Below are 16,078 nucleotides of genomic sequence, written 5' to 3'. Positions count from 1 at the left end.
CAAGAATCTCACCCACCAAAGCTTTGGACAACTTCATGGTGTCAGTGGTGAAAATACATATTATATTATTGAATTGCTTTCCACCTATTGCTTGTGTGTCTTACAGTTAGGGAATTCATTCTCATCGTCATTGGTATTCAATTAATTGTCCAGTTAAGTTACAGCAATATGGATAAGATTTCATCCTTTATCAAATTTACAGTCTTGGTCAAATTGTACCCCTCCCTCTGTGTCTGTTGCCTCCTATGTATAATGGTGATAAAAAGGACCCCCTTCACAAAGCTTGAGAATTAAGTGAGTTACTACTTTGTGTGAAAAGTGTTTGTGCCTGACCCTTCATATACACCATGTAAAGTTAGATATCATTAACACCATCATTATTAGTTATGAATATTACATGTGTGAACACAAGGGGCATATTTTAAATATTTGATATACATTAAGTATATAAAATATTACTGTCGAAGTGGGAGATTTATGTCTCTTCAAATTGACAGCAGGACTTTAAGGAACCCTAGGGAGAGACCATGAAAATTACCTTCAGTGCTTGAGACCTGACTTCAAGGTCTACCTTTTAAAAGATAGGCATGCTTAATGTCCACAAGAGCCAAACTGTGGAAAGAACCTAGATGTCCATCAACAGATGAATGGATAAAGAAGATGTGGTATATATACACAATGGAATACTATGCAGCCATCAAAAGAAATGACATCTTGCCATTTGCCACGATGTGGATGGAACTAGAGGGTACCATGCTTAGTGAAATAAGTCAGTCGGAGAAAGACAACTATCATATGATCTCCCTGATATGAGGACGTGGAGATGCAACATGGGGGATTAGGGGGGTAGAAAAGGAATAAATGAAACAAGATGGGATTGGGAGGGAGACAAACCATAAGTGACTCTCAATCTCAGGAAACAAACTGAGGGTTGCCGGGGGGAGGGAGGTCAGGAGAGGGGAGTGGGGTTATGGACATTGGGGAAGGGATGTGCTATGGTGAGTGCTGTGAAGTGTGTAAGCCTGACGATTCACAGACCTGTACCCCTGGGGCTAATAATACATTATATGTTAATAAAAAATTAAAACAAAATAAGATAGGCATGCTTTACTCCTCCTTCCTGAACTTTGTCCTATTGTTGGCATCATGGAAATGTTCCTCCAACCTGGAGAAGAAATCTTAACTGTGCTTGGACCTACTTGGACAGTACTAGAGTGCATTTCCTTTACATTCACGAAGTGTGGATCAAAAGGATTGTCATCTACACAGAGGTCTTCAGCCTCCAGAACTAAATGACATTTTTGCTCCCACAAAAGCAATATCATGGGGTCCCACTGCCAACCATGGCCATGCCACCTTCCTTCCTGTGGCCATTCATGAAGTCTTCTGTTGCCATGTCTACTCAACTCACATACCACTGACTTTGCAACCTCTCCCATCATAACTTCTCATGCTCAACTGACTTCTCCCTCTGCGCTCTCCTGGGGGTCCTGGGCACTCAGGGCCACCACCACACTCTCACCGTGGCCAACCCCATCTTGGGGTTGCTGAAGCTATCTTGCTGAGATGAATATATATTTGATTTCTGCTGGCAACCCTAAGACCAAAGAGATGCTTAGCAATGGCAGGGGTTTCATAACTTCTTGTAATACAAGTAAAATCATGCATGATATTCTTGGCTCTGTTTTAGGGAGCAGAACCAGGAAATTTTGCTCGTTATGTATAATCATCTTCCTGAAAAAATGTGATTGCTTACTTTTCCCCCTCGTTCTCTGGTTCTTCTGAGCTTAACTAATGCCTATTTGCCCTCCAACCACCCCCAAAATTACTCTTTAAAGTCTTCCAGGATAGAATATTGATACTGCTCTTTGGTTCATCATCCTTAAAGCCAATAGATCCATGGTCTTTCCATACCAGGGAGGAGCAAACTGCAATGACTTATCAGAAAAAAGAAATCCCACACTGCCTCCTACCCAACTTATCAACCAACCCCATCTAAGAATTTACTTAACGAGGATTCATTGAAGGAGAAATAGCGCACCTATGGTCTAGCTCTCTAAAACATCAGGAGTTTGTGTACTCTGGACAACACTGGTTTGGACATTGCCAGATGGCTTTCAAATTTAGCTTTGGGTTGAGCATGCCGCACAAAAATGTCCTTATGGCCCACCATCTCAGAAGTTGTAGAGATGCTGTGGTCAATGTGGAGCACTTGATCTTTTAACCTCACCATATTAACGCCCATCGAAAAACAAATCATAGAACAATGTTTGTTCTTTGCAGAACAATGTTTGTTTCTCCTAATGGATCCATTGACTCCATTGTTTTTAATGGAATGACAAATGCTGAGTTCACTTGTATGAACTTTATGAACTAGATGATGGTTGATTTCTGTAATTCTAATTTTTATTCATGTGTGTTTTTACCTGTTTGCCATATGTATGATAACCAGGGTAGGAAATACCCTTTTTCCCATGTTGTCCATCTCCAACCCACTCCCCTCCAGCAACCATCAATTAACTACTGGGTCACATGGCAATTTTATTTTTAATTTTTCAAGGAAAATCCATACTGCTTTCCACAGTGGCCACACCCGCTTGCATTCCCACCAACTGGGCATGGTTCCTTTTTCTCCACATCCTCACCAACACTTGTTACTGTTTTGTGTTTTTAACAATAGTCATTCAGGCTAGTATATATAAAGTGATACCTCATCGTGATTTTGATTTGTGTTTCCTCATGATTAGTGATACTGAACATCTTTTCAAGTGTTTAGTGGCCATCTGGATGTCATCTTTGGAAATGTCCATTCAGGTCCTCTGCCCATTTTTTTGTTTGGATTATTTGGGGTTTTATGGTGTCAAGTTTTGTAAGTTCTTAAATATTTTGCTTATTAACCCCTATGGGATATATTGTTTCCAAGTGTTTTCCCTCATGCAGTAAGTTGGGTTTTTTTGTTTGTTTGTTTTGTTTTGTTGATGGTTTCCTTCACTGTGAGAAAGCTTTATTTTTGCTTTTGTCTCCCTTGGCTCAGAAGACATATCTAGAAAAATGTTTTCTATGGCTGATGTCAAAGGGACTATAACCTATGTTTTCTTCTAGGAATTTTATGGTTCCTTGTCTCACATTTAGGTCTTTCATCCATTTTGAATTTGTTTTTGTGTGTGGTGTAAGGAAGTAGTCCAGTTCCATGTGGGTGTGTGTAGCTGTCCAGTTTTCCCAACACCATTTGTTGAAGAGACTGTGTTCTCCCCATTGTATATTCTTGACATCTTTGTTACAGATTAATGGGTCATGGAGTGTGTGATTATCTCTGGGTTCTCTGTTCCAGTGGTCTGTGTGTCTGGTTTTGTGTCAGTACCATACTGTTTTGATGATGACGGCTTTGTAGTCTGTCTTGAAATCTGGGATTGTGGTACCTCGAGGTTTGTTCTTTCTCAAGATTGCTTTGTCCATTTGTAGTCTTTTATGGCTCTGTCCAAATTTAAGGATTGTTTGTCCTACTTCTGTGAAAAATGCTATCAATATTTTAATAAGGATTGCACTGAATCTTTTTTTTTTTATTTATTTCTTATTTTTTTATAAACATATAATGTATTTTTATCCCCAGAGGTACAGGTCTGTGAATCGCCAGGTTTACACACTTCACAGCACTCACCATAGCACATACCCTCCCCAATGTCCATAAACCCCCTTCCCCTCTCCCAACCTCCCCTCCCCCCCAGCAACCCTCAGTTTGTTTTGTGAGATTAAGAGTCACTTATGGTTTCTCTCCCTCCCGATCCCATCTCATTTCATTTATTCTTCTCCTAACCCCCAACCCCCCATGTTGCATCTCCACGTCCTCATATCAGGGAGATCATATGATAGTTGTCTTTCTTCGATTGACTTATTTCACTAAGCATGATACCCTCTAGTTCCATCCACGTCATCGCAAATGGCAAGATTTCATTTCATTTGATGGCTGCATAGTATTCCATTGAATATATATACCACATCTTCACCCATTCATCTGGTGATGGACATCTAGGTTCTTTCCATAGTTTGACTACTGTAGACGTTGCTGCTATAAACATTCGGGTGCACGTGCCCCTTTGGATCACTACGTTTGTATCTTTAGGGGATTGCACTGAATCTTCAGAGTTCTTTGGGTGTGTCTCATCTGTAGTTTTTTCCTTGATTCTTGATGTACGTGGCCCTGAAGTTAGAAGGTCCTGACCCTCTCCTGAGAAGGTTAAAATGCCCTGTGGTGCAAAGCACAGGGCCATGTCTGGAAATTGGTCTCTTTTCCTTCCAACATTAGAGCGAAGCCATGCTGATACCCACATCAGGACCCGTGTGAACCCCACAGATCCATGGTGGCTTGACATTGTTTTAAAGTAATTCTTGCCTGAGACAACAGCCTGCAGAGTCAACCTCCCTCCCCCTTACCTCCAGGAGCAGGAGCTAAGGAGATTTCCATTTCCATCCTAAAGAGAGACACACAACTGCCTTTGCCATGAGAGAAGGGAACTAACAAAGAAACCACAAATATGTCTATGAGACAAGACGTTAGCCTTAAAATCAGCAAATTCCAGAGAGCAAGAAAACAGAGTATCATTAGTGCCTGCCCAGTAACCATGTCGTGAGAGCCTCACCAATTCCCCCTTCCCTGTAGACCCTAGTATAAACCAAAACCAAAAATTATGCAAGGGAGAAGGTGAGGCAGAAAAACCAAAGTACCATCCCTCTCATATACTCTAATTGACCAGTCTACAACAGACTCCTGCTGGGGAAAAAGAAAGGTTTTAAATTAGTCAAGGTGTTTTTTTTTAATTGTCTATAATTGGTAATTTAAACTATTGAATTGACAGTAAGTAGACTGTATGACCAAAACCAGTTAGAGGAGAGAGACTCCTCTCATTGAAGGTGTTCAGAGGGGCAGAAAGAGGCATGATAGGATGGATTCTAATTGCATGTTAGAAGTCCAAGAGGTAAGGATTGCAGTCATGTGCTCAATGAACATTTATCGAGTTCTGACTAACGCTACAGACAATGCCAAGTACCAGGGAACCTTAGAGACATGGGCCATGGTGCACCTGGTGAGGAGCTCATGGTCTTGAAGAGAAATTCAAACAGAGAGACCAGGGTCCACGGAGAATGCCTCACCCTCTCTGTGCTGCAGATTGAATAGTAGATCGACCACGAGCCGAGTGATCGCCCAATCTCAGCAGAGAAAATATCCTAATTAATGGAACACCAGTTGACATTTACCTCAAATAGACCATTCTTAAAGCATTTCTTATGGAGCTACTCGATCAAGTACAATCAACATTATGCTATGCATTTGGGGGATTAATGGATCATCTTTTAAAATCTTGGTTACAATTAAAAGTGGAATGCCCATAAAATTATGAACAATAAAAGTCCGAGTGTATTTATCTGTTACTCCGAAGCAATTACAGTAAATGCTGCAGGACTTTACTAGGGTCAGAGGTCACTTGATTAGTAAAAAGCCTCATAAACAAGGTGGGACTTGCAGAACGATTACTATTTACCCCAAAGGAAGGGGGGAAGAGAGGTTATTCCATAGGAGAAAAGGATAAAATTGGCAAAGCCATGGAGAGCGAGTAGGAAGTGTTTTGATATTTTGCTTAAATCACACTGATGAACATAGACTTTGCTCATTGGAGAATGGTCAACAAGAGTTTCCATAACTGAAAAAGTAAAAACTTGAGAGTCTTCAAGATCCAGAGGGGAATGGTCAACCCGAGCTTGTTCAAGTCAAGAGGGAAAAACTACAAGAGTCCTAGAAATCCAAAAATTTACATGTATGAACAATGCAAGAACATAGCAAGGTCTGGAGCAGGGAATTGGGTTAGAAATAAAGCTTAAAGGAGGTTAAGCTCATAGACGTCATTACCAGTAGACAGAAATAGGAAAGTGTCTAGTTATTGAAAGTCACTGGGAAGGAGCTGGCATCCTCCAGTCAAGATGATGAGTGGAAGAAGTGAAATCGGGGTGAATGGAAACAAAGGTGTGTTGGTTTTTCTCGCTTGTGCAAGTATGGCAGACCAGCTGTGCTAAACCAACATTCCAACCCCCCACCCAGAAAATACATAGCAGTTCCAGACAAAGTATAACAAACATCCTTTTGAACACCAGAATCCATTATAAAGAAGTGGAAATAATTAATTTCTAGGGGTAGAAATGTAACCACACAATGAATGAGTGACCAAAGGGATCGAAATTCCTCTGAGAGAAGTAGCCATTTTAGGACAGAGACGACTCAAGACGTTGGTCTGATACCCAAGACGGAGTTGAAATTGAGACCTCTTTTCTGCAGCCCAGAATGCAAAAAACTCTTTTGCCAGTCAAAATCTGCACTGGAAAAAATATGCGCTTGTTAATACAAGGAAATAACAAAGATATGTACTCTTGCAGTCTGAAATCTAGATTAGAAAAGTGTCTCCTTTGACAATTTGCAACTGGTATTGCAAAGGTTTGGGGGTTCAACCGTATATTTTGGTGCATGATTTAAGAAGACCCAACACAACACATGATTTCCTTAAATGCCCTAGTGTTGGTGCCACAGAAGGTCTCTGGCACCTTGAAGGTGGTTTTCTGTGGAGCAGTTCACCCTCGAGTTGAGCAGCATTCTCACAGAGAAAGCCTAGCTTAAGGTAAATACTCAATCCCAAAGGATAAAACACACAAGGCCACAAGGCACAAACCATGGAGGAAAGAATTAGTTATAGGAGCAAACAGTAGGTTACCTTTTTAAGAAATGATTCTTATATCACCCATTGCCCTCCCCCCAATAAACTATATCAACTTCCTTCATCCTATTTCCAATAAATGATTTCTGCCAACTTCCTTCATCACTTCATTCAAGACATATGGACTCCAACTTTCATCATACCATCGCCCATAAATTATTTTTATCAGGTCACTTGGGTGGCTCAGTAGGTTAAGCATCTGCCTTCAGCTCAGGTCATGATTTCAGTCCTGGGATCGAGCCTCACATTGGGCTCCCTACTCAATGGGGAGCCTGCTTCTCCTTCTGCCCCTCCCCCAGCTTGTGCTTCCTCTCTCTCAAATAAATAAAATCTTTTAACAAAAAATCTTCCATCATCCTATCCCCAGTCAACTATTTCTCTTAGAGAAGACTCCATGACTGGGGCATCTCCTACAATTTCACTGCAGTTTCACTTCCCCACCTTGGTCTAACCATTCTTACTTGGAACACCAAGTTTGGTACATCCAAGCATGACCTCTTCATCAAGAAGCCAAGAGAATCATTGGAAGCCAAATCATTGCATGATTCAATGATTATGACTGCGGGAAATCCAGAGCCTTGGAGGGAGACTTATACCTTGGATGAGAACCGGACACATTTATTCCTGGTTTAGACCACTCCACAGGACATCTCATGCTCCATCATTTACACTTGTATAAAGATGTCTTTAAGAGAAGCATTTCCCTGTGTGGTGTCCTGTCCATAGGTAGGAGCAGAAATCAAATTGTCACCTTTTTTTTCTATTTCCTATGTGGATTCATCATCTTGGACATAATTAAGATCTTTTTATACCAACTTGTGCTCTCCATCTGTTCTAGCTCCTTTCAGAAATGAGTCCTGCCTCCTTCTTACCTGGCATGTAAAGAATGCTTTTATGTCTCATAAAACGATCATGTTCTGACTTCTGGGAATGTATCCTGGTTCTGGTATTCTGCAATTATGAGAACAAGAAAATACAGGTGTCTACATAGGCCATGATTTTATAAATGTCCGTCATGACTACTGGCTTCCTTATAGTTTCTAGAACAATTACTACTTAGCCTATAGCTTCACAATGAGCTTCTCTACTGGATTAGTAGACGAAGATCAGTCTTCAGTTACCCTATCACTGTTCCCAGAAGAAATTCACACAAAGCTACTTGGACATTCCTGAAGTCATTGGTCACACATCCTGAAATCTGCATGTATTAATTTTGATTTGTGATTTTTTAATAGGCAAAGAGCCTTAATATCATTGTTTTGCTTGCTTGCCATACATTTTACCTTTGAGACTACTATCAGCCAAAGTTAAAGACTGATGTTTATGGGCTTATGGAGATTTTGTAAGTTGATGTCTTGCAAAACTTGCTGAAGGTATGAGAGAGAGGCAAGGTGGCCCAGGTTTGTTTTGTTGGTTAAGGGTAATGGAACCTCTTTTAGGTGAAAGAAATACAGAGTAAACTCCCAAGAGTGGAAATGTCACAGAAGTTGGAGTGGGAGGCAGATGATTTTTAGCAGAGAAGAACTTGAATGGTAAAAGAGTTTGAGAGCTATCAAATACAATTCTGCTAAAGAGATGAAGATTCTTTATGTTATATGAAAAAATACAGCGTAAAATAATGTATATTATTTTTGTGTTGACAAGGGGTTTAAAAAGATTACCTATTCATTTTTTTAATTTACTTAAAAGAAACACTGAAAGGATACATACAAATCTAATAATTTGAAAAAGATGAAATTGCAAGCAGGTGTCCCAAGGCATACTTTTTATATTATTTTGAGTCTGAATTATCAGAAAGTCTTACTCATTTTAATGTTAAATGAAATTTAAGTGGTTTATAAAGTTGAAAAAAGATGTAGATTAAATTATTAATCCCGGATTTTCTAGTAGAAAGACACTATTCAGGACATAATTCTGACCATGATGGAATTAGTTGAGACAGTAACAACTCAAACACTCTTTGAACTGTCCTTCAGAGTCATCAAAGGAGGCCCCTTGGATGTGCCCACTGATTTTAGGCAAATGATTTATTGCTATGTATGTTTTCATGGCTGGATATTCTCCACAGGAAAGTTAGTCAAGCAGAGTAGATTTCCTCAAAAATGAAATTTTGTGCATAAAATCAAAGCAAGCCTGAGCATCAGGCAGGTTTTTGATTCTAGAATGTTCAAGGACTATGTCTAGATATGTGACAAGCCCTCGGGGGAAAATACAGAACTGAGGCAGGGACTGTAATTTGAGTGTAAAGAAAGCTCAGGTTCAGAATAAGCAGACATCTTAAAAAATGCCAAGGATACTAGAAAATGTTGATAATTTTTGAGTTGCTATGAGAGTAGCATGACCTGTTGCTTGCTATAGAAGACATGCTTTTCATCGCTGATGAAGAGTCAGCTCAGTTGGTCTTCTTCTCTTCAATGAGACAATGGCTAGGCCAGACAGGATTCAACAAGCTAGGTTAGGTAGAAATGGGAGGTCTAGAACATTGTCTCCCATCCCTTAAATGGTCCTCATGCTTTGTTCCAGTGGTGGTGTATCCCACCAGGAGAGGACGCCAGGTTCCATCCTGCCTTGAAGCTGGGTGATGCCATGTAGCATGAGTCTAGGCAATGGAATTCAAGTGGGAATTATTGCTGTGGCTTCCACAAGGATGATCTGACCTAAACCAGAATTGACTGTCTCATCTCTTTTATTCTGTCCACTTTCCTTCTTGCCTGAAAGGGACACATGATAGCTGGAGCTACAGCTGTTATCTTGTCACCATCAAGGAAAGAGAGAGCAAGAGAATGAACCCAATTGTATCTTTGACTTCCTGAACCCCTGAGCCAAAATAAGCACCTGTCCCTTCATAAATGGAGACAGAAACGGTTCATTAATGATATTAACAAGAGCTAAGTTTTCTTCAGCATCTACTATGTGGTAGGTTTTTCTCTAGAACCTTCCCTTGTACTAACCCAGGTAATCCTTACAGCATTCCTATGAGATTAATACAGTTTTGCCCATTAGAGGAGGAAATGCAGTGCTATCTCATGTTAACATAGGTCCTAAGAGGCAAGTGGGGATTCCAGGTGGGAATTTCCAGGCATCTCCACTAGGCCTCCCTGCATTCCCAAACCCCCACTGAGCCAGGCACTCTGAAAGTCACAGCTGGCTACAACTTGTACAGACCTGGTCTCCAGGGTATAACATGCTGGGAAGCTATTATCCTATAATCCTGTGTTCATCCTTGTCTGGTTTCCTCTTTGGACATGCCCACTGATTTTAGGCTAGGCTCCCCTAGCCCTGCATAAATCATAAATTCATCGCCCTAATGTGTACACACCCCTAGAACGACAGAGATGGAAAAGGAGGGGGGGTGTGCAGTTACAAAATGAGCTGGCTTAGCAGGAAAATGAGATTTTTTTTTCCGTGTAAGAAACACAGAAATAAGACTAGAAGTATCATGTGTATGACACATCTCATCCTCGTGACCTCTGCTTTTTCCATTTACTTGGGGTTCTAAGGACACCCCCATTCCTGCTGTGAGCAAAGAGAATTGCTAAATTAAATGTCTATTTTCCATCTGCAGGCTTGATTGGACCAATGACTACTTGGAGAAACATACCTCCTTCCACCTCTCAGGAATGCTAGACTCGATATTGTTTCGAGTCACGAGTTCACATGGCAACTGCATTTCTCCAACTCCAAACTGTTTATCAACCCCCATTTGTAGGACCACAGTTGGCCATGACCAAGTAACACAGAAGGCCTTACAAATTATTTAAATCACCTGAAAATATGAGCTTTCACTCACTTAAGCTGAGAGAATGTTTTATGTGCCCCCTACAGATTATTTTGTTGAGGTGGTGGGTGGGCAGGAGGAGCGGTATCACGTGAGAGTAAGTCCTCCGACGTCTGTCTCAGAGAGTTGTGTCAGGAAACAATAATTCCTAGGCACACCGAAACGTTACAAGGCTCTTTCACATAAACTACTTCTTGAGAGATGAGAGCAGTTGCAGCTTAAAGCAAATGTTGGTCATTTCTCCAACGTCTGTCTCTGCCGTATTTCTTTTCCTAAAAACCCTGAATGGTCTCTCGAGGGCACTAACAGATACAACCAGGGGGAGATGCCTCTGAATCCGGTTCTCCTGCTGCAAAGTGGGCATCCATACAAAACAGCACCTACTTTAAATAGGTGAGGGACTCGTCCCTTCGACCATATTTCGTCGTCGACAGGTTCCATATACAGAAAGAGATGCAGTGATAAAACTTACCTTTCCTGCTTGGATGCTAAGCTGGTACTTTCATTTATCAAGGTGCTACAGATTGGCTGTGCTGGGTAGGATATTTATTATGGATGGATGTGCATTCAAGACTTATCGATTTTACTATAAAACGCCCTGGATGTGGGAACTAGGGATGCGTTTTGGAATTCAAATACACCAGATTCCAGTGTGATGGGGGAAGGTGGACAAGGGCAGGAAGAATCAGTATGGGAAGCTCATGAAGTAGACGTGACCAGGCAGAATTATTGGTTTGCACATCATTCATTCAATGAGCCAGAGACTTGAAGCTAAGACTCGTACTGGTTACAGTTTCTATCTTCAAGATCAATACTTATTATAGAATCACGGGGATTTGGTTCTTTAACATAACACGTGGCGAACTGTAGGGTTGGTGAGCGTTGGGCTCTCTGTTCAAAAAATACCAAAACGTATTCCCCATTTGTGGAAAAATATAAAATTTCATCCACGCATGATGACAACTACTTTTATAGGCAACTGCCATCTTTGGCAGTTGTCAAAATATTGGAACCCAAATATTATGAGTGTGTTTCATCTGAAAAATACTAATTCTACACTTCTCATATTATGCTGTGTACTTATTTCTACTGCCATAGGCATGGAGTTCATTGCTTTTTCTTGGTAGGCAGTTCAAATCTGCTTTTTTGGTTGCTGTTATTTATTTATTTTTAAAGTAACATATAATGTATTATTAGCCCCAGGGGTACAGGTCTGTGAATCGCCAAGTTTACACACTTCACAGCACTCACCGTAGCACATAACTTCCCCAACGTCCATAAACAAATCTGCTTTTTTTTTTTTAAATAAGTTTCTGTCTTCCACACTTTCCCCAAAGAGTGGGTGATAATAATTCATTCCGATTTGATTCCTTAATACATTTCTTGCCATTCCTCACTGAGCCCTGTCATAACATACTAATTCATTCGTGCCTATCGAACTCCCAGATTCTTTCATTTCAATTTTGAATCAAAAATGAATTTTATTGATCCACATGTTGCGATCCACCAGGTTCATTAAAAGGTGACATTCTCTTGTTGACGCTTGAAAAAAAGAAAGCTTTTGCTATGAGAGAATCTGGTATTTGAAAGTATGTTGCAGGGAACCTGGGTTTGCATAGTCAACTCTTGATTTCAGCTTGGGTCCTGATCGTGGGATTGCTGGATTGGGCTCCATGCTGGGTATGGAGCCTGCTAAGGATTATTTCTCTCTCCCACTTTATTTAAAAAAAAAAATGTGTTGCTTCTACTTCCTCACCATGTAATAGCGATTAAAATACCATCATGTACTTATAAACATTCAAATACCAATTATAAAAATACATTTTATACACGCATTATATAAATTATAAAGATCTTATATAAGCCAGAGATACATTTTATATAAGCCTGAGATACATTTTATATAACCCTGAGATACATTTTACATGTATATAAGCCTGAGATACACAGAGGTTCACACAACCAGATAAGGGGACCAGATCTCAAAGTAGGAAAATAGTGCAAACCAGCTGATGAAACTTCTCGCTCCTTGCAGAAAAACAAAAGTAGCAATCCTCAGCTCATCCTAGTCTCCCGAAACATGGAGACAACACTATTTCTATAGAACCCAAAGTATGATGATGGACCTACAGCAGCCTCTGCCAAACGCTGCCGCAGAGTCTCAGTCTTCCGGTTTCCTTGTAACAATGTGTAACAGCAAGGACACACCTGCAGGCTGCCAGAGTTCCAGATGCTCACAGTTTTATCTGTTGACCCCTGAACCTCTTCTTCTTCTTCTTCTTTTTTTAAATCATGGCGCTCCTCCAAACACAAATCATGTCCAGCATTTGGGGCAAAAATCCAAATATGTAAAAACTCCGAGTGTCTGCTGTGGTTTTGGCTAGAGAGTGTAAAACTAGACAACAGGCCATCTTGCTCCCTCCCCTCCCACTTATCACAGACGGGAATGAGCAGCTGCGGGAGTCGTGGAAAGGAGATGCCAGGTGTTTTCAAAATGATGTTTGATAAGAGCGTTTAAGGAATTATCTCCCTTCCCTGTGCCTCTCCAAATGGATATCTGACAGTTGTAAAACTTTTGCTTGTGTCTAATTCCAGTCTGTTTCTTCCTCTCCTTTTCCTCTGCCTCCTTGTCCCTCCCTCTTTTTAGAGAGGCTGGGTATCACCCCCTGACACTGTGCCTGAACCATGCCCCTCCAGGTCCACTGAGAATTTTCAGGCTACTGGCCATCTGGGTCACACTTAATCATGGTGTCTCCACATTGGACCTTACCAAGCATTGGTGGCAACAGGGAAAGCGAGACCAGACCAAGGCTGGCTGCATGATAGGCAAAGCTTCTGTGATTGCGAGTTAAGAATGCAAACATTCCCATTTAGTGATGATGGTCATCTGGGAGGCAGCCCAGATACAATCTGGAGTAGCCTGCGTTCCTGTAAGGGATGTTGATGCAATCCTGATCCCACCCCAAAGAGCAGGTCTGACACGAAACTCAGGAAAGCAGCATGTGGTAGAAGAAACCCCAACCATGGGTGCCCCCCCCCCAGATAGAGGGAATTCAGAAGTCAGTGCGTCCGCTCATCACAAGTCACAGAATTCTGAAGTTGCTCGCCCACACGGGGAAGTTGACAGGAGGACATGCGGGATACTCATAGCTTTGAGTCCTAAGGGTATGATCATATACAAAGAGAGGCCCCCCTAGAAACACAAGGTTTAAAAAAAGGAAATGGTAACTTACTGTTGAGGACAAGTTATGATATGCATATTTCAAATCAATTTAGATGTCAGCTTAAATTCTATCTGAAGTACATGAGTTGCGCAATATTAATTTACCGCAGAAACATTTATTGAGCATCTACTCTGTGCTAAGAACAAGCTATTCCTAGGCAAACCATGACTTTTTAAAAAAAAAGTCTTCCTGTTTTATAGCATAAGATTTTTTTAAAAAGTACTTTTTATATGAAAGTGCAAACTTACAGAAATATTGCAAGATGACACCAGGCAGCCTGACTTTTATCCAGATTTATCTAGTGTTGTGATCCCCATTTGTATTATTTTTGTTCTCTTGATGGACAGATGCATAAGGAGATGATAAATGGATGACAGATATGATCAGTGGATTGATAGATGGATATGATGGGTAGATAGCAGGTATAGATAAACATATAGATAGAAGACAGATGTAAGGGATGGATGGATTGATATGATGGATAGATAGATAGCAGGTATAGATAAACAGATAGATTGATGATAGATGGAGGGATGGATGGATTAGATGTGATGGATGGATGGATAGATAGATGGACAGACAGACAGCAGGAATAGATAAACAGATGATGGATGTAGGGATGGATGGATAGATACAATGGATGGATAGATAGATGGATAGATAGCAGATGTAGATAAACATATAGATAGATGATAGATATAGGGATGGGTGGTTAGATATGATGGATGGATAGAAATATAGATGGATACATAGCAGGTATAGATAAACGTATAGATAGATGATAGATATAGGGATGGATGGATAGATATGATGGATAGATAGAAAGATAGATGGATAGATAGCAGGTATAGATATATTTTTAAATGTATAGCTAGATGATAGATGTAGGGATGGATGGATAGGTATGATGGATGGATGGATGGATGGATAGATAGATAGCAGGTATAGATAAACATAGATAGATGATAGATGTAGGGATAGATGGATAGAAGGATAGATGGATAGATAGATAGCGGGTATAGATAAACATATAGATAGATGATAGATGTAGGGATGGATGGTTAGATATGATGGATGGATAGAAGGACAGATGATAGATAGATAGCAGTTATAGACAGATAGATGATAGATATAGGGATGGGTGGTTAGATATGATGGATGGATAGAAAGATAGATAGATAGCAGGTATAGATAAACATAGCTAGACGGTAGATGTAGGGATGGATGGACAGATATGATGGATGGGCAGAAAGGTAGATACATATATACGTACAAACACACATACACAGCAGATATAGATAGATAAATGCATAGATAGATGATTGATAAATAGGTGTAGATAGATGATGGAGACTTTTGATGACCCATTTAAAAATAAGTATGCTGGCCCTTTGCCCTTTTGTGTTTTAGTGTCTATTTCCTAATAAAAAGACAATTCCCTCCATAACCACAGAATGGTTTTCAACTTCAGTATATTTCGCAATTCATATCATCTATTGTGAATATCTGAATTCCAGGTTTTTATTCCATTAAATAATGCTTATCCCACATTTTTCCCCCTCCAGTATAGGATCCAGCCTAGATTCATGGATCACATTAATTGTCATCCCAGCTTGGCCCCTTTAATCTGGAAGAATATCTCAACTTTTTCTGGGCTTTGGGAGAGCTGACATAAAATGGACTAGGACCCTTTGTAATAAACTGTCATTGTGAGTTTTCTGCTGCCCTTCTGTGTTTCAGCTCATTGTGCATGCCTAGCTGGGATATTTCCTAAGGGATGTGCCTTTTTCAGGGTATAACCAAAGCCCTCTGATGCATGGGTGTATTATATATCCACCTGTGCCTGGCAATATTAATATCGATGACCCGGCCAGGTGTTGTCCAATCTCTCCATGATAGTCTCTCTATATTTTCACCTTACTCACAAATAATGAGTGTGTGGAAACACGTTCAGACCCTCCAAATACCATGCTCTTCAGAGAATCCCCTCTATCACAGATGGGACATTCACTGGGGATTCCTTCTCAAAGGAATCTTTGTACCATTGACAACAAAATGTAGATTCTCCTATGCAGACCCTCTTCTGCAATGCATCCTACATTTTGCTGGAAACAAGATCTCTCCTTTCTTCCACACTTATTTATCTTTTTATTATTGGTAGGGATTCCTGATGATTTTTAATCCTCTCCTGTACCGACATATCTTTTTCCATAGTGACAAGTGATATGTGTATTTTGGGTGTTTATTCTGTGGTTGCATGACACCATGCCATATATGTGATTTTAAAAATATATATATATTCTGAAAACCACTTTATA

The sequence above is a fragment of the Meles meles genome, chromosome X (assembly GCF_922984935.1).
Source record: "Meles meles chromosome X, mMelMel3.1 paternal haplotype, whole genome shotgun sequence".
NCBI lineage: Eukaryota > Metazoa > Chordata > Mammalia > Carnivora > Mustelidae > Meles > Meles meles.
Note: the sequence above shows the minus strand (reverse complement) of the source record.